At 46.1% G+C, this 24,806-nt stretch overlaps 1 protein-coding gene across 5 annotated transcripts in view; it reads left to right on the top strand.

The window, feature by feature from the left end:
* The window catches only part of LOC119396811 (peroxisomal targeting signal 2 receptor), a 521,060-nt gene that overhangs the window by 82,011 nt on the left and 414,243 nt on the right, over nucleotides 1-24,806 (top strand). Inside the window, exon 11 of one of the 5 annotated variants that reach the window (XM_049417244.1) lies at nucleotides 17,608-17,618. The exons of the other annotated variants lie outside the window; for them this stretch is intronic. The gene's annotated coding sequence lies outside the window, so the exon portion shown is untranslated. Of the gene's footprint in view, nucleotides 1-17,607; nucleotides 17,619-24,806 lie in introns of those variants that run through there. 5 annotated transcript variants of the gene reach the window in all.

The raw sequence follows: 24,806 nt of genomic DNA, 5'->3' as shown, positions 1-24,806 counted from the left end.
GCTCTAGAATACGCTGCATCACAGATCGGGAAGTCTGCAATCGCTGCACGAAGCGGAGAGAGAGAGAGAGAGAGAGAGAGAGAGAGAGAGAGAGAGAGAGAGAGAGGGGGGGGGGGGGGAATGAGGAAAAAGGTGGCGCTGTGACATTCATGAAATTCGAGTGAAAGTAGCAAATTGAAGAAAATTTCTTGCAGTCGTTATCGAAGACTCTCCTTTGAACTCGCTTTTCAGGTTTGATAGCTAACGATAAGTTTGAACATAATTCATCAAAGCATCGTACACTGGCAGTGCGTGTGTACTTCACAGGTTAGCGCCTGTACATCGAAACCAGGTCCCATCAATCTGTTCTTCAGGAGATATCCCTAGCGCTTTGTGGCAATCGTTGTTCAAAGCAGTGCCCATTAGGAACGCTGTCAAATTGGGAATACAGCGACACTTAGAACGCAGACCGAAAGCGGAGTGCGCCTTCAGTGTTAATGAAACAATTTCAGCCAATGATCTTGCCAGAGTGATGCGATCACGCGAATGCAAAAGTTTTATTATGTCATTTAATAACTGCGAGAGTTAACGAGGTGGAAGCATCTTTCTTAAGAAATGCAATCACAGTCGTCTGGTGAGCGTATTCTAAACCCAGTGACGTCTTCGATGGATGTAGCATCACACAATTTGAGAACTGCGTTGGAAATGTAACAAATGATCTAAGCGGGTTCCGAACGAAATACCACGAACGCTGTAAACATTTGGCGTAACACAGTGGTGTTTTGGCGTGGCCGCTATTGGTGGGACAGAGTCGTCGATTTTGTTAACTTGGTCTAGTAATAAAAATTTGTCAAACGCATTTCTGTTGCGCTTTTCCATTACACGAATACTGAGATGTGCGATGTTTCCTGTAAAATTATTCCGAGAAACTAGCGAAACGCAACACAAAGAGGAACAGTCATTCGACGTGTTCTAAACCACCTAATAAGAAGCTTTCCATTCGTTCTCGCGGAATGGGCACACATTTACAAAGCATATAACGTGTGATGTGTTGAGGACAGCGTTTTCAACCTAGTTATATCGGCCTTATAGGGCAGCTGCATCGTTAAGTCAAACAGTCTTCCAGTGTACGGCGGCAACATTCGGTTCTAAAATACAGGTATAGAATCATCATCAGGTCCAAATAGGTTTAAATAAAGCAAGATGTTGCTCCGTGTTCACATAAACTACCAAGCCGATTCTGGCGACAAAAACAATTAAGAGGATGTTATTGATCCAAATATCGTGCGAGGAAGATACGACCTTATTCTGGAACTTTCAAAGTTTCCTGATGAGAAAAAAAATAAAGAAGGGAGGGGGGGGGGGGGTGGGATCACGGGCGCATTTCGAGATACAAGTGTGCGGAGCGCTTTACACACAACTTCTGGCTACACCATTCCATGTGCTAACACCCTTAAATCAAACGCACTGAATCAGAGCAGAGGCGCTTATAAGTTGCTTTGACCTTTCGTGATGCGCTTCTCCAGACACCAGGCCGTTCTTGCTTACACAGTATGCACATGCTTGATTATGTCGCGAATTAGAAGCTGAACTTCACCAGGATTCGCTTCAACTGAACGGTTTTCTGGCAAAGTGCAGAACCGTATAGGCACTGTGAGCGACGCCTCAGTTTACGAACTGCGCACTGTAGCGCATATAGGAATTACGGCTTCGCAATTGTTTTGCATCTAGAAAGTGTTTAGATCACAACCAGAATACATAGGCATTAACCGATGCCACGGTGCTAATAACCAGAACTTTCACGAAAATAACGAAACTTATGAGGTTTCTTGCTACGCGTCCAAGGTTTCGACATACTCACAATCAGGTTGGAATCAATGAGCTGGAACTCTCGTAACACACAGCCGGCAGCAAAAACGAAACCGATATCCGGAACGCGATACCCCCCACACGCAATGCGCGTATACACAAAAGCCGAACCCAAGGGCTCTGATTTCCTCCTTTCATTTGTCAGCTAGACACAGGGAGGTAGACCATCGTTGCCGATGCCTTCGTCTCAGACGATCCAGAACGCCTAGGACAGATTAGCTAGCGCTTTCACGCACAAACATACGTACTCCGAGCTCACACGCATGAAGTGGACCATGGCGCTGTGATGCATGGACCGTCACCGGCATAGCACAGAGGCAGGAAATGCGCACGAAGTCTGCGTACCGATGATGTATCAACGTGTGCAACTCTACTGTCGGTGATGACTAACGGAAGCTTGTGGCACGCACGTCAGATCGCGGGTTCCATCGAGTTGTCCAAGCGATGCGAATGATGACGCCGCCTTACCTCATTGGGCAGGCCAGCAGTCTCCGCTCTGTATGAGTTAATAAACCGAAGAAGGCTGCTGCTAACGTCACTTTATCTTCATGAAATGGCTCCAGAGGCTGTCCTCCGAAGAGCAGGGGTTCCATCCATTAGCGAGGTTATGTAGCGAGTTCGGATGGTGAAAACAACTCTTCATGTAACAACAGGGTTGATACAATCGGCGCCTTTATCATGTATTATCCTTGGGTGCAAGGACAATACTAGAACCTACGCTTTGATTGGCTAATATTTGGGGTAGTCAAAACTATAGAATACGCAAGAATGCCAAGGGTAATAGGAAACGGCATGTCATCAGTTTCCGGCGCTGTTCTAACGTGGAGCTTGCATGGTTGTTCACGCTATATATAGATAACTCGCAAATGTTGAGAAACGTCCAAACTTCTCCAGCACATGCTCAGGGTATGTTTAAGTTTAATTCGTCGGGTCATGGGCCATGGCAGCTATGGCGGCCGAAGGTGGTTGCTTAGAATGACCTCATCATTTCTTGTGACTTGCATTTTTACTGCGTTTGACATTTATCCTACAGTTGACCTTGAACATAAAATGAGAGAAAGAGAGAGAGAGAGAGAGAGAGAGAGAGAGAGAGCACTTTCATCAAACACATTCATTTCTACACTCATGCAGATAGAGTATTTCACGGATGCGTTCAAGTGCCGCGATCTTTGGCTAGTAGCGTCGCCATTTTTTGTCGGTAACAGCTAAACTAACGACAGTGCATAACATACTCATACGCATGAAAACGACTGTATCCGGATGCATTGGGTGTTTGGTGACCTTGCTAACTTGACGTTACGACTTATAAGGCAGGGACCAATCGCGTAAAAGACCAAGAAGGCGGAGTCCGTGAATCGAAAATGAAACCGCTACAGCCGCCTGCATGCTACCTCTGCACAGGGGAGGGTATTGAGAACGAGGGCATGGCGAGGAAATAAAAGAAAACACAAAAGTAGATTACCATTGAACGTAAACGTGAAACAAATGTGATGGTGTCCACTGCAGCATATGCTATAGCTTGCCAAGTCAATGTATTGAAGGAATGAGAACAGAAAGCTTGTGCACAAGATGTGTAGATGCGCATGTTTAGCGTACTAGCTTGATCTAGTTGTTCGTGGGAATGGAGCGCCCCGATTCTGCTGAAAATAACTAGTCCACTAATCTCTGTGAGGTGGTCATTTCAACGTGATGTGTTCCAAGGTCTTTAACTAATGCATCAGACTAATAACGATAAAGTGATGGTCAGTCCAAGACGGCACCCGCGTTTGAAAGAACAATGCGGCAGTTGTCTCAGCGCACAACGGAGAATAGTCAACAAGCACAGTATTTTCTTAATGTTTCTTATCATTTTTGCAAGCGGACGATTGAGACAATGAGCAAGAAAGAAAAGAAGAATAAAAATAAAGTCCAAGGAACGGTATTTTACGAGTATAGGAGGCGTCGGCGCAACACAAAGCGCTCCGAGGACAAACACTTGCGAGAGCCAATGGTGAATGGAAGAAAAGGATCCGCGTCGTGTTGGGGCTTGGTGCTGGCGCCGCGCAGAAATCGATGTCGCCGGCGCCGAGGTGACTGGTTCACGGAGCCTCTCCGAGCTGCTCCAGAAAAGGCGTCGTTCGTTCCGCGCTTGTTTGTCGCTGGGGCAGTTAAGCGTCGAGCGCTCCGTGGTTGTCGCAGCGGGTACGGCGCGAAGAAACGCTCTCGAAGCACGTTTTGCGACACCGCGATTGTGTGTGAGGGTGTGTTTGTGGGGAGGAGGCGGGGAGGGGGCTCTTTATTACGGCAGGACGCACCCCGTCAGCGGTGGTCAAGAAAGAAGTGCACGGTGTGCAGTCGCTTCGTTGACGGACGTTGACGACTGTTAACACGATGGCAGTCGCGTTGAACGGGTCGTCCGGCGTCGTCGTTAAGGGGCGACCTTCAAAGATAGAGGCGCTTTAGCGACCTCCTGTTTGTTTTTTGTTTGTTTGTTTGTTTTAAGACAGAAGACGCTGCCTGTCCAAGTTTCCTTTGCTTTCCGTCTTGTTTAAATTCTTTAGGCACGTATATACGCTTTGTTCGACGGCAATTGTCAGAGGAGGTCATTAAGGACTAATCTCGCTCTAAATCGCGCTCTTCCGAAGACAGGTTCATCACGTTCCGTCTAACTGACACGTGTCAGTGCTGCCGTTATCGACAAAAAGAAAAAAAAGAAAAGAAAGAAACGTAATGTCCTTAATGACCGTTAATGAGAAATTGAGAACAATGATTGAGTACAGACAGAGAGGAGCAAAACTGCTCAACGCGAAGGCAACGGTTCGCGTCATTGCACGTTATTCATTATATTCCTAACTAAACTTTCTTTTTCTCATTATTAATAGTTTTACCAGAGCCATCTTCTAAAATCAAGGATACACAGTACTGGCGACGAGGACATACCGTGCCGCCGTCTGCCGGAATCTCTCTGTGACATGTAAAACGACATCACGTGGTACCGACTGCGCGAAGTGTTCGACGTCTCTTCAGCGATTCAGGCTATTCAGTCGCGGCTTTTTTCGATTTGCAAGCGTTAAATGTGTTTGTGTTAGCTTCGAAATAACCTAGACTGTTTGCCAACAAAGTTTTCTGGCGAGCCAACGTGCGGTCATCGTCGCGTCGTACACTTTCGACGGAGCGCGTGCGCGGCGCCATGGACGCCAACAGGCGCTCTGGTAAAAGGTGGGTTGTTATGAAATTCACCTAGTAATCTGTAACTGGAAGCATTCTCGCATCTCGTGTACATTTATGTTTACTTGAGGCAAGCGCGACTGCGCGCACCTGCGCGCACCTGTCTCTTACTTTTGCGCAGAAGGTGCGCGGCCCAGAGGTAACGTTTCTATCTGCGTGTGACTGCCGCGCCCGATTTACGGCAACACCTCGCCCTTATTTTCAGCGCGTAATCAAATGGCCGAGTGCAGACGATGCTTTGACATTGGTTATTAAGCTCGCGTGACCTTTCATTAAGGTAGCCATGAGCTCTTTTGCCGCAATAACAGTACTGTTGACAACAACCGTGGTTTGTGCGGCTTGCGACATTCACCAGAATTATTGCCGGACGATGATTTACAAGAGATATATTTTAATAAGTGGAACTTCAACCGCGTATATTTTTGTCTTCTTTATCCACGCTTCACTTCCGCTACATATGCATCTCTGCGCGGGGTGTATTGACTGATGTGATATCATGCGAGCACGTTGCAATCCGTGTGCATTCATCGCTTGCTCGACTATTAATTACAATTACCGTATCTCGTTTTCAGTGACTCTGCTGGTCTCTGGCAGCAACCAATTTGTGGACCAGCAGCTCAGCACATCACGGCTGCTAACAGAAGGAGAGGCAGTGTATGAGGCCGACCACATTCGAATATGTAACGAAAAAGAACAGCATCCGGACAAGATCACTCTAACCACCCTTGTGCTGCAAACAGCTCGAATAAGTCTTCCAGCATGGCGTGAATAGACTTAAATTTCTACGTGTACAGTCCCGGAAAGTCCAGCGTCGTACTCACCGAACATTTTAGCTCCAACGCAGTACACAAAATCTTCGCGAAAGTGCTTGCTACACACGCGATAATGAATGGTGGGTTGCTTCCCCATTCTCAGCTTTATCAACCATGCATCTCGCTGCTTCTTGGTTTCGGGATATGAATAAAAACTCACGCCGGCCTCGTTCGAATACATTCGGCACTGCGGCACTGAGCTATAAACCACACTGAAGCAAAAAACAGAACTTCAACCTCGGGGATGAGATGCAGCGAGCAGCGTTGGCGTGGCTTTCGGCGGCAAAGGCGGGTCACGTGATGTCGTTTAACACGCCATAGCGACAGCAGCGCCGGTCTCTCCTGTGGTGGCCCTCGAGGCCAATATATGCAGCCACTTGGAAGGCTTACTCAGAGTCATGCGTACCAAACAGAACACTTAAATTCATACTTGGGGTCACACGTTTGTGGAGTTGAATTTAACTATAAGCCTTATGATAACTAGTAGAAGGAATTTATGTAGTTTGTGCAGTCTTGCGCGCAATCACTTAGCGTTGTTCTTAAGTGTTCGCAACCCGTGAAACCAGGGGCGTAGCCAGAAATTTTTTTCGGGGGGGGGTTCAACCATACTTTATGTATGTTCGTGCGTGCGTTTGTATGTGTGCGTGCCTATATACGCAAGCAAAACTGAAAAATTTCGGGGGGGGTTTGAACCCCCCCAACCCCCCCCCCCCCCCTTGGCTACGCCCCTGCGTGAAACAGAAGGAGAAAAGACGTAGTGGTGGTGGTAGTATTCCTCTATTTTGGGAACATCTCGGGGCACGGTCACATGGTAATTTATCATCCTTGGTCTCATGACTCGCGTGTTCACATAGGAACGCAAGTTCGAGCGAATGACGATATACGAAAACAATCTGAACGTACTGAACGTATTCTGTCTTTGCGGAATGCACATATATATATATATATATATATATATATATATATATATATATATATATATATATATATATATATATATATATATATATATATATATATATATATATATATATATATATATATATATATATGTAGGTGCTCAAGTGAACCGGACGAACAAACGAAAAACGATGCTTTATTGACATGACAACGTTGCGGCGGCCGGAGACCGGCCTTCGTCAGGGCATACATGAACATGTCATACATACAGGGTGTTTCAAGAAATGTGTCCAACCTTCTAAAAAAATCAGGAAAATGCGATATTTGCTCGGGGCTTTCAGAATTGCTTTTTCTGTAGCGACAGGAATCTTAAGGTAGTTAAGGACATCATTTAGGACAGTAATTAAGAAAGTTACATTAATTAACTTTTTAATTAGTGGAGTTAGGTGATTGTGTCAAATGGGAGAATTGAAGTTCTTCATGCGGGGAACCCATCCGAGCTTTGAGATTTCGAAAAAGCGTCCTCTAGTAATTGTTGTGGCGTAATGAAATTCAACGAAATGCAACGGCTTTCAACAGCGAAAGCCATCGAATTCGATTGAATTTCATTACTTCGTAATTATTACTAGAGGCCGCTTTTTCGAAATCTCAATGTTGGGATGGGTTTCTCGCACGAAGAACTTCAATTCCCCAATTTGACACAGTCACCTAACTCCATTAATTAAAAAGTTAATTAACTTAACTTTCTTAATTACTGTCTCAAGTCATGTCTCTAACCATCTTAAGATGCCTAGCGCTACAGAAAAAGTCATTCACTCATTTTGGACGTCTCAGAAGAATATGGCAGTTGCGTTCTTCCATGTTTGTGTGTAGGTTTCGCCATTGAATTTGGTTGAATTTCATTACTTCGTAATTGTTACGAGATGCCACTTTTTCGAAATCTCAAAGTTGGGTTGGGCTTCTGGCATGAAGACCTTCAACTCGCCCATTTGACACAACCACCTAACTCCACTAATTAAAAAGTTAATTAATTTAACTTTTTTAATTACAGTCCCAAATAATTCCTTTAACCATCTTAAAATCCCTGCCACTACAGAAAAACAAATTCTGAAGGCAGCAATCAAATATCACATTTTCCTGATTTTTTGAGGTTGGACACATTTCTTGAAACCCCCTGTATATCAACATGTACACATCAACAGGGCATATATCAAGATCATGTATGCCCTGACGAAGGCCAGTCCCCGGCCGCAATGTTGGCAATAAAGCATCGTTTTTCGTTTGTTCGTCCGGTTCACTTGAGCACCTATAACACGCCGAATCGAGGAAGAGCTTCAAAATATATATATATATAAACAGTTTGGACGGCGGAGGGAGGAGGCGGTTGGATTAGGAAGAACATCAGATGTAAGGCAACATGACTGACATCACAGATAAAGAAAAGGAAACATACATCACGAAAGTGTTAAGCGTGTACTCTAGTCGCACAAACATATCAGATCAACCAAAGATATAGGGAAGATATTTGCACAAAACAAAGCTACCACAAGCAATGACTACTTAATGCAACGGTGGCGCCATAGCTGGTGCATTGAGAACTCGCTCGGAGAATGCATTGACCCGTAGAATGGCTTCGAGCACAATGCAGCCGCGGAGTTAGGCTGTAGCTCACCAAACGGCGAACGCAGAACTTGTCGGGATGTCAGCGTTAACAGAGAGGCCGTATCACGGTATTCAGTGTTCGTGTACTGGCACTAAATATACGTGACAAAAGAGAATTTTACGCGTTACCGGAGCTCCTGACGGCGGTGGCAGAGCTGGTAGTGAAATATTGTTTCGTTTTATCCAACTAGAATGCGTTTTTAAAAAATTTAAATCGCGTCAATGTCCTCGTCAAAACAAAATAATGAAAGTAATGCGAGTTGATGACTATTTAACTGACAATGCTCTACACCTAATGTAGACAGCTAGAACAACAGCTACAGAAGACGAGGTTAACCTCATGTCGTCTTCGCAGGGTTCCCCTGAACGGGAGCCCTGCGCACGTCTACGGTTAGACCTGTGTGTATTCGTTTCAGCTCATTTTCGCTCAGATGAAACTATGGAGCGGATTCAATACTATTCCATATATGACAGCGCAGAAACGCCCGAACTAAAGGCAACGTGTTGTGGACACACTGCCATTCCATTCGGAGGTCCCAGTGTCTGCTTGTCGAGTTGTGCCGATAGCGATTCTCTCTCTCACGAGAGAGAGAGAGAGAGAGAGGCGAGCGGCCGGGGATAGGCGACAACAGAAGAGCGCACTCCTTTCGAATCAAAGATAAGCTTCCAGCTTCCCGTGACAGCGCTTGTATGGCCGAGCTAGGCCTAAGGACCGAGGCAAAACAGGGCCGGCACGGTGTCAAGCTGATCCCGTGAAGTGACAGGCGGCTCTTTTGTTCGCCGCAGTGAGATTGTTCGTGCTGGCACGATTGAAAGTTGGCAGCAACGGGCCCGGCTTAATCGGGCCGCGGGACTCGGATAGTTCTGCTTAGCGTTTCGTGGATGCGGTGCCGCGGTGGTGTCTCGAATCGAAAGGCGAGACATCGTGTTTCATCCACGTTGCCTTGTACCATGCAGAGGCATCTGCATCTAGATGCGATGCTGAAGCATGGCGAAAATGGCTTCAGTATTCTGACACGTCGATGCGGCTTCCCTTTTGTGTTGTGTGCGTTTTGTAGCAGACCCGGCCGTACTGTGCAGTGATCTCACATAACGTACGCATGAGTAGGCAGGCATCAGATCTCTTCGGCTACCGTGGTAGGACGGTACAGTCTAGACAGAATGTCTAGGTCAAAGTTGTTTAGTTGTGCGCCAGACTACCGCGCATGAAGCGAATAGTGTGTTGATGAATGTCGTTGCGCTTTGTACTGTGCCGCTTTTATACTGTTCTCTTTGTTCCGTTCTGTCTCGCTGTTTCTATTGGATATCAGGTGCTTAACTTTACCAGTTCCGATTATTATGACATTTCTGATCATGATGATAGAGCTTCGGTTTCAGTTTACACAAAGCTGTTGCGGCATGTAGCGCGGTAGGCTGCTCAAATCGTAATGTGGTGCAAGTTATGCTGTGTTTCAGCGGCGCTTATGAAGTAATATTGGCTTTCTTTGTTTTTTTACTTGATGATGATCCATGATAGCATTATTCGACTAACATTAGTGAACATCACGGGTTTGAATATCTTGCACAACTAGAGTGCCGAGGCCAACTTTTTGTGACCACGAGAAACCGCAGCCCGACATGTTTCAGCCGCACGTTCATCTAGTTTGAACTGACCGGTAGACGCGTCTAGGCGTAGACGGGCAGTCGAACAGGGAATAATGACGACAGGGATTGCCCCTGGAGGAACCCTCTTATAAGCCGTCACCATGCGCCTCGACGCAGCCCCACAGGCTCTGGCTATGGGCTCCTCTACGTCCCGGGCTCGTGGCACGCGCGGAGCCCGCTCCCGGGGATTCAACGCGCCTGACAGCTCCTGGGTTAGATGGTCGCTCGCGCGGCTCCCCTGAAGGCTTAAGCCCGCGGCGGCGTCGAGGTTGGGAGGACAGTGCTGGAGAGGACCCGGCTGGTGAATGGGCCATCTATATATTGGATACGCGGATTGATGTGGTGGGTCCGAACTGGTTGACCGTGTCATCCCCTTTCCCTCCACCCCTTCCCTAGGTTCCCGAATAGTGATTGCGCATTCCGGATTGAGCGCTAGATTTGTTCCTTTTGTTCCCGCCGTGGAGAGACGTATGTCAATCGCCGACGCAGCAGCGCAACTCGCCCGCCCGCCTGATGAGAAGCTAGGCAGCTTAATTCAGTGGCCATCTACGGGAGAGCCTCGCGCTGGCCGGCGCTTTGTTCCCTTCTGCCGCTTTCATCGTTTATACTTCACTTGCGTGCGTATCATGAAATGTCTCACTGAGACATTGCGTGTCCGTTCGTTCGGCATTGCAAGTGGTTAGATGCGTGGGCAGGTTTGAATGACCGTATGAATGTCTGTGGCGGCTGTATTTGCCATGATATAGTGCTGACGTAAAACACTCAGCCAGGCTTAGTTCGGTAGCATTAAATTAGGAATCGGAGAGGTTTAACTACACAAAGCAACTCGTGAGTTATGAAAGAAGCCGCACTGTAAGGGCTGCCCGACTTATTTCCGTATAAGCCAGTTCTTTCTAAATTGGGTTTGTATTACGACGTCATACAGGCACAGGTCGGCAAAAAATGTGGAGCTCACTCAGACTCACTCACGAAATATATTTTGCCTTTAGGGCTCACTCGGACTCTGACTCACCAAAATTTTCCTCATCCGGACTCACCCAGACTCACGAAAATATTACGCAGCAAGACTAACTCAGACTCAGACTCACGGCTCAATCTGAGTCTGAGCGAGTCTGAGTGAGTCGACTCATGAGTGAGTCTGCCGACCTATGCATATAGGCCCCACGACCTACACATCTTGCTTCGAGAGTAAGTTCAAAAAACGGGCACTTCGAAAAAAGCTTGACATTTCCTGTTATACTAAACCATACGTGTGTGCACACGTCTCTCAATGTAACGTTATGCCTCAATTGTTTCTAGAAAAACGCGACCTTCGGTATCTGGAAACGCAGCGGATCCCACAAACGAAATACAAAATTTTGATGTGCTACGCGTATTCTCCGCCTGCGAGACACCGCGACAGTCTCGTCGCATACGGCTACACACTATCGTTACTATTCATACACCTTGGCGTCCCTCTTTTATTGTTTGCTATAATGGCTTTAAGTCATGGCCCTTACGGCAACTAGCAGAGTCGCGCGACTCAGATGCACAGAAAAAAAAAGAACATTAAAAAATCCTAGATTGTCGCACCACTTCTGAATGCAGCGGGGCAAGAAGAACGAACAGAACCATAGCAACACAAAGAAAATCCTTTCGTGCATTTTCTCAAAGACTTAACGGCCTCAAGCCAGCGTCACGCTTTGGTCGTTTGCTTTCAGCGAAGCTGTAAATTGAGCTCGTTAGAAAGACGCGCCGTCCCCAGAGGACCAATGACGCCGTTTCTAAAAGGTCACGCAAGGGGGTTCACCGACTGATAGTGGCGACGCCAAGCGACAGAAGAAGAAGCTTTGGCGTGACCGTGGTACACACAGCCAGCCCTACTCACTCACTCCGAGGACGTGATTGGAGCTGACGACACCGATTTCCTCTCCAGGCTTTCGTGACTTTACGGTAAAAGGAGACGCGGGTGTCCAATTAACGACTGTGTGCCTGTTAGATTGCAAGGTGATCGTGTTTGCTTTTATTTTCTTTTTCTTTAACGCCTCCCGCTCCTTTCACGGAGCTACTAAGTGTGGTCCTCCGGTGATGAAATTAGAAACTCGTTATCTGTGGAAGGGACGGCGATCCATCCGGCTAACCAGCTGACCACTCGAGATACCACGACCTAAACACATACATGTCTAGATAAATACGAAGTTTGAATGACCAATCCAACAACCGAGTGGTCCCTCTCACTCACTCACTCACTCACTCACTCACTCACTCACTCACTCACTCACTCACTCACTCACTCACTCACTCACTCACTCACTCACTCACTCACTCACTCACTCACTCACTCACTCACTCACTCACTCACTCACTCACTCACTCACTCACTCACTCACTCACTCACTCACTCACTCACTCGCTCGCTCGCTCGCTCGCTCGCTCAACCTGCTCCAGGGAGGAACCGAAGAAATTCTATAGTTTGGCCATGCATCCTCTTGCGAATGCGTAGAGGTCCTTCCCTCTTTCTAACCTCAACTCTCTTACCTCGGATAGGGTAGCAAACTGAGTGCTTTTATTTATTAAGATGTGAGAACATTAGGGGAGAGAGAGACAGACTGCGTTAGAGCCGCTATCTTAATACCATGAGATTCATATCGAACCGAGTGCTGTTCCGGTTGATTATCAACAAATTCTATTTTAAACAGTCTATTATAAACAAATCAAGAAACCCATGGCACGATGCTCCCATCCCGCTGATGCCCCCCGAAGATATTGGCGGGGCTAGGCTTGCTCTACGCAAGCGATGTCGACCCACTTCAATCAAAATGAAAAAAAAAAATCTAGTTCCTAAATGGTAATTATTATTACGTTACAAATTAAGGTCGCTCATGAAAGAGTTTTCATCGGGGCCATCAATAATTATCAAGTATCCATTGTAGTGTCAACGCGTCTTGAGGGTAAGTAGTCAAACGGCGGAGAAAGGAGCGCCTCATCGCGCGGCAGCGCACGCAGGAGGGAGGGAGGCGGAGCGAGAAGGAAGAGGAGGAAGACAAGGGGCGACGCTTCGCCCCCTGGCGAGAAGGTTAACGGGACTTGCAGAGAGAGGAAGGCCGAGAAGAAGACGAAGAAGAAGGGGGAAATGGGGGAGGGAGGGGGGCGCCCAACACCACCAAGTCCCGCTGTCGAGCATCCCGGATGCAGATGATCCTCGGGAGCAGACGGAGCAGCCCGAGCGGCGCGCGCACTCTCTCCGGCGCTTCTCTCTGGGAGGCTGTTCTTCCTACGGCGTGGGTTCGAGCGGAACGTTCTTTTTTTCTCGCTCTAGAGAAGACCGGCCTGATTCGTCGGCCGTGATTTTCGCGCCTCTGCCGCGGTCGGGAGGTTGCGGCGTGGTGCCTCGGTACGCGTTCGTCCCGACTGGGGAAATCCGGGAGCGACTGGCTTCACCGAGCGTCGACGAAGGGAGCTCGGGAGTAGTGACTCAACAAGGCGGAGTGACATCGACGTGGACGACGAGTGAACATTAGTTTGGTAAGATTGCATTTGTTTTTTTAGTTCTATCGGCGTTCACTGGCCCTATCGTGGTCTCGGTGACCTGGCTATAACTATCTGTGCATGAGCTTATTGGTTTAGATACATAACTCTTTGATTCTTTGGTTTTCTTGATGTGCTCAGAGAAGTTGCTGTCACAGATATGCAGAAAGAAGAAATAACTAAGAATGATAAGAAATGAGAAGTCTTGTTCAGGTTTTTACATAAGCTTTTTTGAATCAATCTAGATGTCCTCGTATGTTTTCTTCTTCTTTTTTTTGGCGATGAAGTATCGGCCACGGATCCATGCACAAGTGAAATAACAAGCATGCTAATTGCTCTGCAGATGAAATTTTAATAAACATAGTAGAAATATCGGTGCTTGTGCGCAAGTGTAGATGATAAGCAAAGTGTGACTTACGTTGGGCGGAATTTAGTGGCCATTAATACGGATCAAGTTTTAGTAGTACGCGCAGAAATAGGCTTGAAACTATCAGTGCAGGCTGTGGTTAGAATTAAACTATGCCGCCCTGTGTTTGTGAACACGCTTCGTACCAACGTACGGGATTGATTTTGTTCAACCACTCGAGAAGATGAGCGAACATCAGTAGGGAAAAACTTTACACGTTGACTTCTCTTGTATTGTTATTCAATACTGCAACGGAGCCAATCAAATCATAACTTGCTCCGTTTACATTTTTTTTCAATCGGTTAGCACTCCGTGTTACCGTTTATTCTTGTTTTGTTTTTTATTTGTAAACATCATGACGTATTCGTGACACTCCAGAATATCATTCCTGATCAAGTACCTGCCTGCTACGAAATTTTTAGTCGTAATATTGTTTCTCAAGAGCTCAAACCTTGCAGAAAAACTGGGCGAATAGAAGCTGGCCCGCTTCAAAACACAGTTATGTCAACATTGCCCCGTTCCACCAACGACAGTAAGCAGTAACAAAGCCAAAAACTCAAAGACGTCTTTCTTTCGTTATCAAAACAAGATCTACGCTCACGTTGCAAACGTCCAGTTCTCCGAATTGTTTGGTATGCCTTTCTTCCGCGCCACGGCCATATGAGCCAGACGTCGCAAACAACAACACTCACACTGTCGGCCAATATGCGGCACATCGGTGACTACAACAGCTATAAATTACGCCACGAGAAGAAACATAAGCTTCTATCTATAAAGGCGCGTATCTTAATATACATTTGGAGAGCCATCGCACGGGCGTCAAGTTTTTGAAGCATGGAAAAGCACTTAAAGGTAAAACGGGTCGAAATTTCGAAACAAAGAAGCGAAGGAGAGAAGGAAGCGAAGCGACCAATCACATAGCAGAAATGCAAAGACAAATGGTCGAAAACGCAAACGTTGGTTCCCCCTCAAGTGTGCCGTACCCTGAGCCATATAGTGGGGTTCTCATATAAGGCGGGCCGCACCACTTTGAGCGAACCGCCAATACGAAAACGGCTTCAGATAAAAGCCTCCGCCACAGAGACTGTATAAACACCGAGTGTAGAGCCAAAAAAGAAAAAAAAAGAAAGCCGAGAAACAGTACAAACAAGAGATAAAAATACGCACGAAGATGGCAATAAGCGTTGGCGCGGCATCGTCCGCGAGAAGTGGTCGCTCCCCAAGCACCACAGAGAAAGCTTTTCATTCTTTCGAAACGCGTCCTTCAAGATGCGTAGCGATGACGTATATAGATAAGATGAAGAGAGAGAGGCCAAAGCCCGTAGATAGATCTGGGGGATAAGGGAAGGAAGGATGGATGTAGTGTTAGATTCTTTTCGATGGCGAGTGGGCCCAGAAAAAGCCGCAAGCCCATAAGTTTCGTAGAACGGTTTAGAGAGTACTATGCCGTATATCCCCCAGGCGAGCGCGGATTATAGAGCCCTCAAAGTCGAAAAGAGCCGGCGAAATGTTGAAACTCCGTGCTTGGGTTTGAAAGCGCCCTCCCTTAGTATTATTATTATTTTTTTTTTTTTGCAGTCTAACCTTAGTTTCATTTTCTTTTCTCGGCTTTCTATTCGGGGCCTGTTGCGTACACCGCAAAGGGCGGACACGTGGAGTTCAATGCGTTCTTCATTGCAATGCGCGACAGTTACTATTAGTAACTGACAGCAACGCATTAGTGAGCAAATATGCTGAAGTATCGCTTTACGGCGATTCCACATTTCTAAAGACCATTTCTGAAGTGCTAGGTGCTTAAATGATGAGCACGAAAAATTTTAAAAAATTAGGTACATTGAAAGAAGTAGGTTGAAGCATAGGCATCCGCATGCCGGATCAAATATCGCAATTATTTATAATTTCTTTTCCTCTCTTTGTCGGTCGAACATCCGCTCATAATGGGGCATGCAATAAACGCCAGCTACAGCAGAAATCCAAAAGTCAAACGTGCATCGCATGCACAGCGATAACGGGAAGTGGACACTCAGCGAAGAACTTCCGTTGCCAGATGTTGCGCCCTTTCAGGTGGGACCCACATGTCAGGGGCACCGCACTCGCTTACACTCTAATAGTTCTACGGCCTCTAGCACAGCGTAATAAAGAGCAGCCCTCTCTCCCCCATGCCCTGCTCCTCCTCCCCCATTCTCTTGCGCTTGCTTACTCCATGAAAGCTCGACTCACCCTTGTCTGCGCATGAAGGCGTCATTTCCGAGCTCGTTACGGAGACACGAATCTCTAGATTGCCCATATAACGCCTCACGAGCACACAGGACTCGCGCGTGAGTTGCGGAAGCTTAAGGCTTAGCTTACGCACTTTGAATGGTAGCAGGAAAGTACTTGTTCTGTGAGAAGCAGTAGCGGTGGGCTCGTGCTCTGCTACAATATCTCTTTCCGTCTTATCTTTCTGGTATGTTCACTGCGTAGGGTAGCAAACTGATATTTGTTCTTATTTACTTTCCTACCTTTCCTTTCATCTATCTATCTATCTATCTATCTATCTATCTATCTATCTATCTATCTATCTATCTATCTATCTATCTATCTATCTATCTATCTATCCATCTATCCATCTATCCATCTATCCATCTATCTATCTATCTATCTATCTATCCATCTATCTATCTATCCATCTATCTATCTATCTATCTATCTATCTATCTATCTATCTATCTATCTATCTATCTATCTATCTATCTATCTATCTATCTATCTATCTATCTATCTATCTATCTATCTATCTATCTATCTATCTATCTATCTATCTATCTATCTATCTATCTATCTATCTATCTATCTATCTATCTATCTATCTATCTATCTAATCTGCCCCAGACTGTTCAGCCTAGATAATCGCGGTTCTTGCCTAGCAGAGAAGTACTCTTGAGGCCCGTGTACTTAGATTTCGGTGCACGTTAAAGAACCCCAAGTGGTCGAAATTTGCGGAGGCCTCCTCTACGGCGTCTCTCATAATCATATAGTGGTTTTGATACGTTAAACCCCACTTATTATTATTATTATTATTATTATTATTATTATTATTATTATTATTATTATTATTATTATTATTATTATTATTATTATTATTATTATTATTATTATTAGCAGAGAAGTACTCACACAGGGGCATCTGTGTTAACGCTTGCTTCTTACATCTGTCATCTGTCTCTTTGAACATCCGTTAAGATCTTCTATGTAAGAGTTCTTCGCTTGTTTCTGTATGCTTGTCCGTGAGAACGCGGGTGTTGCACGCACGCACGAATCAAGAGGGGGAGAGAGAGAGAGAGTCGTCAGTGCGTGCTGTTTAGCTGCACTCTTTATAAACACCGAGGATCGACGCCGTCGGTTACATGGTGTATACTGCCACGGCACTCGTGTTTAAAACTGAAAGCCGTGGCATATGCGTTCATTGCTCCCGCCACCCATCGTTTTTGGGTTCAAGAGGAGAGCGTGCTAAGTACCGCAACCGAGGCGCTTCCACCCATCGTCTCCAGCATGTGGCAACAAACTTGTCGGCGGCATCGACATTCGCTTCTAGGAAGCGTCAGTCTTGTCGCCACGGAGGTTTACGACAAATGGGGCTTGGACAAACAAACTCGAGCGATCGGCTTGTTTCCGAAAAGCCAACACATGAGCGATTTACAACCTACAGCTGCCCTATAGTGTGGCCTCCACGAAATAGCTCCATCTTTACGGCTGATTTCCTTCGACGCGTATTTCGTCGTACTACGGATCTAATGAAGGTTCATCCTTCAAAACAACACCTTTAGTAAAACTTACGTGTAACTAATGAACACTGGTGATTGTTGCAACTTGGACGATCTGTGTTACCATCCGAGCGTTACCGTGTTTACACGGCAACGTACATGCAAGGAAAAATAAGCAATTCTTTTTTTGCGAAAAGTGCGATATGACGCGTTTCATAAGCGTATCCATAGGTCGCATTTTCGATATAGTGCTGGTGGTGTGAGACATCCAACAGCCTAATTTTTCTGATATTGCGCGTTCGTCGTCTTTTTTTGTTCTCAATAGACAAATAGAAGAAAATGAGAAGAAAAGAAAACGTGAGATGAGCTTCGGGATGAGTGAAACATCCGGTGACAATAGAAACATCGGATGGAGGCAGCAGGTTTTCATATGACTGCCTAGGATGGCGTCGTACACACAAGCATGAGCGTAAGAGTCACGACCTCACGATTAAGACAGATACATATCTTCGACTCTGTGAGATAACGTGGTTGCGTGTCTGCCTCAATATCTTCGTTTGTTGTCCTGCAGCACATAAAGCACAGATGAAAATTCGGCAGGCACGAAACGTCGATTGGATGTGACACATTACCTAGTTAGTGAAAATGTATAGGATGCATGAGAAATGACAATTTTTGTTTCCACTGATAGCAGCCATATGGTATAGGTGAATAAAATAGCGTAAAGCAATCGATGGCTACCTGAAAGCTCTGCCTCAATTTCACACAGGGCTTTCTGCTAACACTGATGATCATTGTTGCTTACTATAGGCTGTCATCACATAAAATATAGATTAAATAACTGTCGCAATACAAGATGGACTGCGCGTCAGTTGGGAAGCACGTTTCTTGCGTAAAGGTTTCTCGCGTACACAGAACTTTGCAAGGCGGCACAACAACGTCGTCGCTCAGAGCTAGAATAACGTCGAATTCGTTTCGAAACATTGTCCGGCAGCACAGATGTAGAAAAACTTTGGCTCGCATTTCGAAGACGTGCATAAAAAACACGAACAAATTTAAAAGTACCATGAAGATCATGTTAAAAATTGCGAGTCAAACTCCTCATTCAGAATTACGAGCTATCCGGCATTCGAGTTCAAGCACACACTATAGACAATCTTCAGACGTCCTCAGCGCAGCGTGATCGCAAAATATTTACAGCATGTTCGGTAGCTGCGCAACATCTTTCACGCACACTGGATAGTGGCTGCCACCCATTTCTGCGCAATATCTCCGCGAGAGTTTAAAGGCAACCGACAATGCCCTCTATACGAGTTCACAACGGGGGCGGATCGTTAGCGTCTGGCGTCAACGTGAACGTGGCTTATATCACCATTGTGACCGCTTGACAGGGTTCATTGTGCTTTCGGTTCACCGTACTAGCGAACGCGAGGGAGGTATTTTCTTCCACGAAGCCATCCAACAACGTTTCATTCCCCAACGAGGTGTATAGTATTATAGGTCGAAATGCAGATAATCGCCCGTTACGGCCGCATCGGGCGTTAAAGGCATTGCGTTCAGTGCCATGACCCGCAGGCGCCCTGGACAAAGCACGGGACAATCTTTCCCTACAGGGAATAGATTACGGTTTAAACGCCTTGAGAAGTCACAAATGAGATTTCGCTAGGAGTTCACGGTTCGAGGCCGCAGTTCAAGCCTTGTTCATGGCGTTATGAGATGCTGGAAAGGGGCGGCAGGCAGGAAAGGTTTTTCTTTAATAGAACAATGCCTCGTATATCTGGAACCGCCATAAGCTACGCGATATTCATTGGTGAAATAGCCTAACGAGCGATTGACTGTTTGGTTGGCTTCTCTACATTATAGGAGACGTGGAGAGGTTTATAATCGATCAAGAATGAAAAGAAGAAGTGAAATAAAAATTATTCGGACGACTGTGCGGAAAATGTTACTGTGTCTATATCACTGTACTCTGCCACAATAGACAGATTTAGTTGGGCATCCACAGCAGCTCGGAGGATGCAGGCTGCCATTGGAAGTGGTTGGCAGCCTACGAACGCCCAACTAAAGCTGTCTAACAGAGATTACCCGTCTACGTCAACTCGCGAAGAGCACATCACATTTATGACGGTCGTCCTCTGCAGTACCACTCAACCCGTATCCGCTTAAAGATACTGAAAAATCACTGTGTTCGAAAAAAATCCAAGCATCTCCACGAAGTGAATCATGACGAGTGGGCGAAGCTCTGGTGTATCGTATGGGTGAGTAACCGTACGTTACCCGAGCGTTGCCCCATATAATGTAAATTAGTGACATAAAGTGACCTAAAAAGCCGACGACAAAGCTTGGTCCTAAGATCCATAACGTCTACGTTGAAGTCGCCGAGTGGTATAAAGGGTTTGTGCTTGTAGGTGCTTTATATTGTTTCGTCAAAATTATGATTGATATTAGTCTATTGTTAAACCTATTGTTAAAACCAGGCATCTCCAAGAAGTGAATCATGACGAGTGGGTGAGTAGGTGTGTAAGCGCGGACACGGTCGTCACACGGACGGACATGCCTCAGCGTTAAGGTGCTTCGCCCCTAAAACATAAAACAGATTCAAAGGGTGCTGTTTACTCAGGATAGCTGTATAGAGGTATCCATTAAAAGAAAATGTCCATTAAGCAATTATATTATCCAATTCTGTTCAAACGCTGCGGTGCAGGATTGTGTATATATAACCCGGCCTTACTAGTTACTTGCAAAATGATCAGAGAAGTGGCACAGGATTAACTCTTGCGCCCGGCATTCTTTTCAAAGCAGCTTCGCACAACTTCGTCAATAAATAAACTAATGACCTCGATTTCTTTTGGTTACAGGCTGCCTTTATTCTTCTTCAGTGCTGAGATTGCGGCTTAGAAGCCCGAGGAATGAAACCAAAAGCAAAAATGAAACTGGTAAGGCGTCGTCGTTTGCTTTCTTTGTTTTCTCTTCACTTCTGTACGTGTGTTCACACCTGAATTTTTCTACGATGGTGGGCAATTACTCTTATGTTTCTTTACCATCCTTTACAGCACTGCAAGTGCATGCCTTGTTGTCTCCTACGCATATACGGCAGAAACCATAGGCATCTCCATTCTGTTGTTACCGATTTCTCCGCTGATTTATAGTGTGCCTCCTCGGTGGCACAGCGGTTACGGTGCTCCGCTACTGACCCGAAAGACGCGGTTTGGATCCCTGCCGCGGCAGTCGCATTTCGATGGAGGCGAAATGCCAGAGGCCCGCGTACTTATATTTAGGTGCACGTTAAAGAACCCCGGATGGTCGAAGTTTGCGGAGCCCTGCCCTACGGCGTGCCTCATAATCATATCGTGGTTTCGGCACGTGAACTTCCAGAACCTATTATTATTAGTATTGGCTTCCAGTGACAAGTTTTGGGGCTAATTGCAGTCAAACGCTTACAGTGTTTCTGGCTCGTGTCTTATCAGCCCCGTATTACCGCTGCAGCATTTTTTAGCAATAATGTACCGCATAAGTTATTGCAACATTATTGGTTGTCACTGTAGTTTACGATAGCATAATGTGTTTCACGCTTGCTCTTAGGCATTTGCGCCATATCTTGTACCGCCGTCAACTGCGACGAAGTTCTATGAGGAGAAATGTCACAGCGTGCGAAGGAGGGAGGCAGGGTATATTATTACACATGTATGTAGTAGTTTATTACACTTTCATAGGAGCTGAGGGCCAACATTAGCCAACATGTAGCAAGTAATTAGTCAATATAAGCCAATAGCTAGCCAACATCGGGCAATGGGGTTCAACAATAGCCAGCACTGGTATCATGCGAGTAAGCACGGTGCATTATTCTGGACACTGTCGAATTGGACACTGGCAATAAAGTTCTGCAACCAACCAACCAACTAACTGTCTCGAATTCCGCGTTATTGTGAAATAGTGTGATGACGGCATTTAATCCAATCAGGAAGGCCGTGGAAGCCCTTTGGGCTAATCAGAGTTGACAAGACGGCGAATTTGACAACACGGCGGAGTTCGACAGCGTCTTTAATAGCACACCAGGTAGGCTTTATACAAACCATGCATTTTGTTTCGAAATTAGCATATATGCACTAGTGTACACGTATTTCGTCTTGGTTGTATCTTCTATGTCCAAGCTTACATTGCTAGTGATTTCCCCCCCCATTTTAGGCCTGATAACGGTGTTTTTAGGTGAGCCCGTTAAGTGCTGCTGAAACCACAGTTCCATTCTTCCCATTGATGGCTTTGGATTAAACGTGCAGATGCGCAATTTTTGGCACGCAATACTGCCAACGTGCCCTTTTCTGCGTTACTTCCAGATGCTCGGAAGAGGCGTGGCGTGCGTACCACGACTACGGTCGGTGCAGGAACTGACGCTGCTTCTCTCTCTCTGCGTCCTGGGATCAGTCTTCCTAAGCTACCAGCTCGGGTCCATCCTTAGCGGCGGCGTCAGCAAAGAGAGGCGCTCTACAGGAGGGGCCACCAACGGTATGTACGTAGAGTAGTACTGCTTAATTAAGGTACCGCGTGGGCTCTTCAACTTTACATTTACACAGGAAGAGAGTGACATGGCAGGTTAAGAAGTCACATAGTCCCTTATGCTTTCGCCTGAAAACTCGAAGGCGAAGACCATCTCCTTTTTCTTCTCCGTCGATTGTATTGAACCCCCCCCCCCCGCCCTCCGAAAGCTTTCTGTACCCAATGTGGTTTCGAACTGCCTTCGGGATCAGAGGCATTAGAAGGTTTTTGCATCTCCCGTAGTTTTGCAGTGTCTCCGGGATCGGCCCACCTTTGACCAAGCGACGATTTCATGTGATGGCGTCATAGCGACGTCACATGGTGACCTCATGACGTCGTAACAAATTTTGGTGACATGTGACGCAGTGATGACGTCACAGAGTGATGTAACCACGTAATGACTTCTTTGCATCACCCGTGTTGACGCCGACGGTCACTTTTCGCGTTTCTAAGGCTTTCGCCTTAGTAAGCACAGACAGTTTTTTTTTTTCGTATTACGTATAATCTTTGAGCTAGAACCGGTGTTGGGACGCTGATTAAGCGTGTCCTTTGAGGATGGGAAGACTTCCTCGCGCAGGCGGTAACCTGATGAGCCCAGAACTACAGATTTAGCCTACATGCCATATGTGTCCCAGTTGTGTAAGCCGTAGAAACGATGCTTGCTAGACAACCTGGAACACGTATGTAGTCTCTGAAATCTTAATCTGACATTCGAAACAGATGCCAGGAATCCCTGTGGCTTCGACCGGTTGTCCAGCGTCACTCCCAGCGAAGCCTCATCGGAGCAGGACTTCCTGAAGACGAGCGACGTCCTTCTGCAAGCGCTAAGAAGCGTAAGCGTTGCGTGATGTGTGTGTGTGTGTGTGTGTGTGTGTGTGTGTGTGTGTGTGTGTGTGTGTGTGTGTGTGTGTGTGTGTGTATGTGTGTGTGTGTGTGTGTGTGTGTGTGCGCGCGCGCGTGTGCGCGTGTGTGCGTGTGTGTGTGCGTGTGTGTGTGTGTGTGTGTGTGTGTGTGTGTGTGTGTGTGTGTGTGTGTGTGTGTGTGTGTGTGTGTGTGTGTGTGTGTGTGTGTGTGTGTGTGTGTGTGTGTGTGTGTGTGTGTGTGTGTGTGTGTGTGTGTGTGCGCGCGCGTGCGTGTGTGTTTTGCAATTTGTACACGTTAAATGAAATTCAAAAGGGAGAAGTGAACTTGAAACAGATGCAACATAATTTATGACGAATGCACCATAATCGTCTGTTCAATGCCTAAAAAAATGTAATAATAACAATAACGGACATACTTCTATATCTGAGAAGTTTTGTGTTCATAGTGAATATTTGAACTGTACTATCCAGCATGACACCACGAAGGACCTCTAAAACATCATAGCCACTGACGCACTATGACGGATTTGCGTCTAGAAGGAAGTGATTTATGTCATTGCAGCTGTGTCGTTCTAGAAAAGCTTTGTAATGCATCTTCACACCATGGCATGGTGCAGTGCAGTGAAGTAATGTAACAAATAGACGAGTTGAAAATAAATGAAGATTGTTTTTATAAGTATTTGCCCAATAAATGACAGCCTTCAAACAAAGCTTTTCAAAACCCTATCAATCCTAAAATTCAAATATCTTTAGACGCCTGTCGACCACTTACAATTGCAAGGGCAGCGTAGAAAGAGAGCCTGCATTTAATTCAAATATCCTGAAATACGCATTACAGACAATATTTTGTTCGCGTGGTAATAGACGACTAATATCACCTTCTGTCTTCCTTACAAGTGAGACTGGACAGATAATTTGCAAAGTGGTTACATTATCAACAGATGGGCGTACATAAAATTACACGACTACCTCGTGAGTCATTTTAAATCGCGTGACCCTTTCGTCGTACACGAAGCCCCAGTACACGGCTTCGTAAGAATGACGTTTCAGCTTTCACACTTTAGACGACAAACATTACGAACTGCTGACAGCTATTTTTAACGTACTTGATGCAAATAACGATATATTTTGTGCTGCAGTAAGAGGAAATGAAAAACACAATATTTTATCCCGATGCGAAACATCTGCTGGGTTCGTTATCAGAATCAGTCAAATAAGCATTTATCTTCCAGGTCATAAGACATTCCACACGTCTTCACGTGTTACGCGTTCTCATAGCCGCGTTTCGCAGCTCTTACGCTACGACGCATGGTATACATGTGGTGCGAAACCTGAAGAAGCTGTGCTGAAGACGGTTTGCTCTTGCACAGGTTGAAGCGGAAGATCTGCTGGGCTCCCAGCTCACGAAAGTTGTCCTGGTGGGCGACACATCGGACCAGGCGCGACGCTACCTGAAGGCGTTTGAGGCGCACAGAGTTCAGACCGAGATCTATGCGCCGCTCGGCAGAGCGGAGCAACGTAAGAGCGTTTGTGAGTTCGAAGAGGCCGTGCATGACCGGCGCACTAACGCACAGAGCATTGGCGTAGCCATGGGGGGACGAAGGGTTGGGCGTTTTCGCTGTAGGGGTCACGCAACGACACACTTGAAGCTTTCGCCTTAAAAAAAAAACAAAAAAAAACA

The sequence above is a fragment of the Rhipicephalus sanguineus genome, chromosome 6 (assembly GCF_013339695.2).
Source record: "Rhipicephalus sanguineus isolate Rsan-2018 chromosome 6, BIME_Rsan_1.4, whole genome shotgun sequence".
Taxonomy (NCBI): domain Eukaryota; kingdom Metazoa; phylum Arthropoda; class Arachnida; order Ixodida; family Ixodidae; genus Rhipicephalus; species Rhipicephalus sanguineus.
Note: the sequence above shows the minus strand (reverse complement) of the source record. Positions and strands in the feature narration are given on the sequence as shown.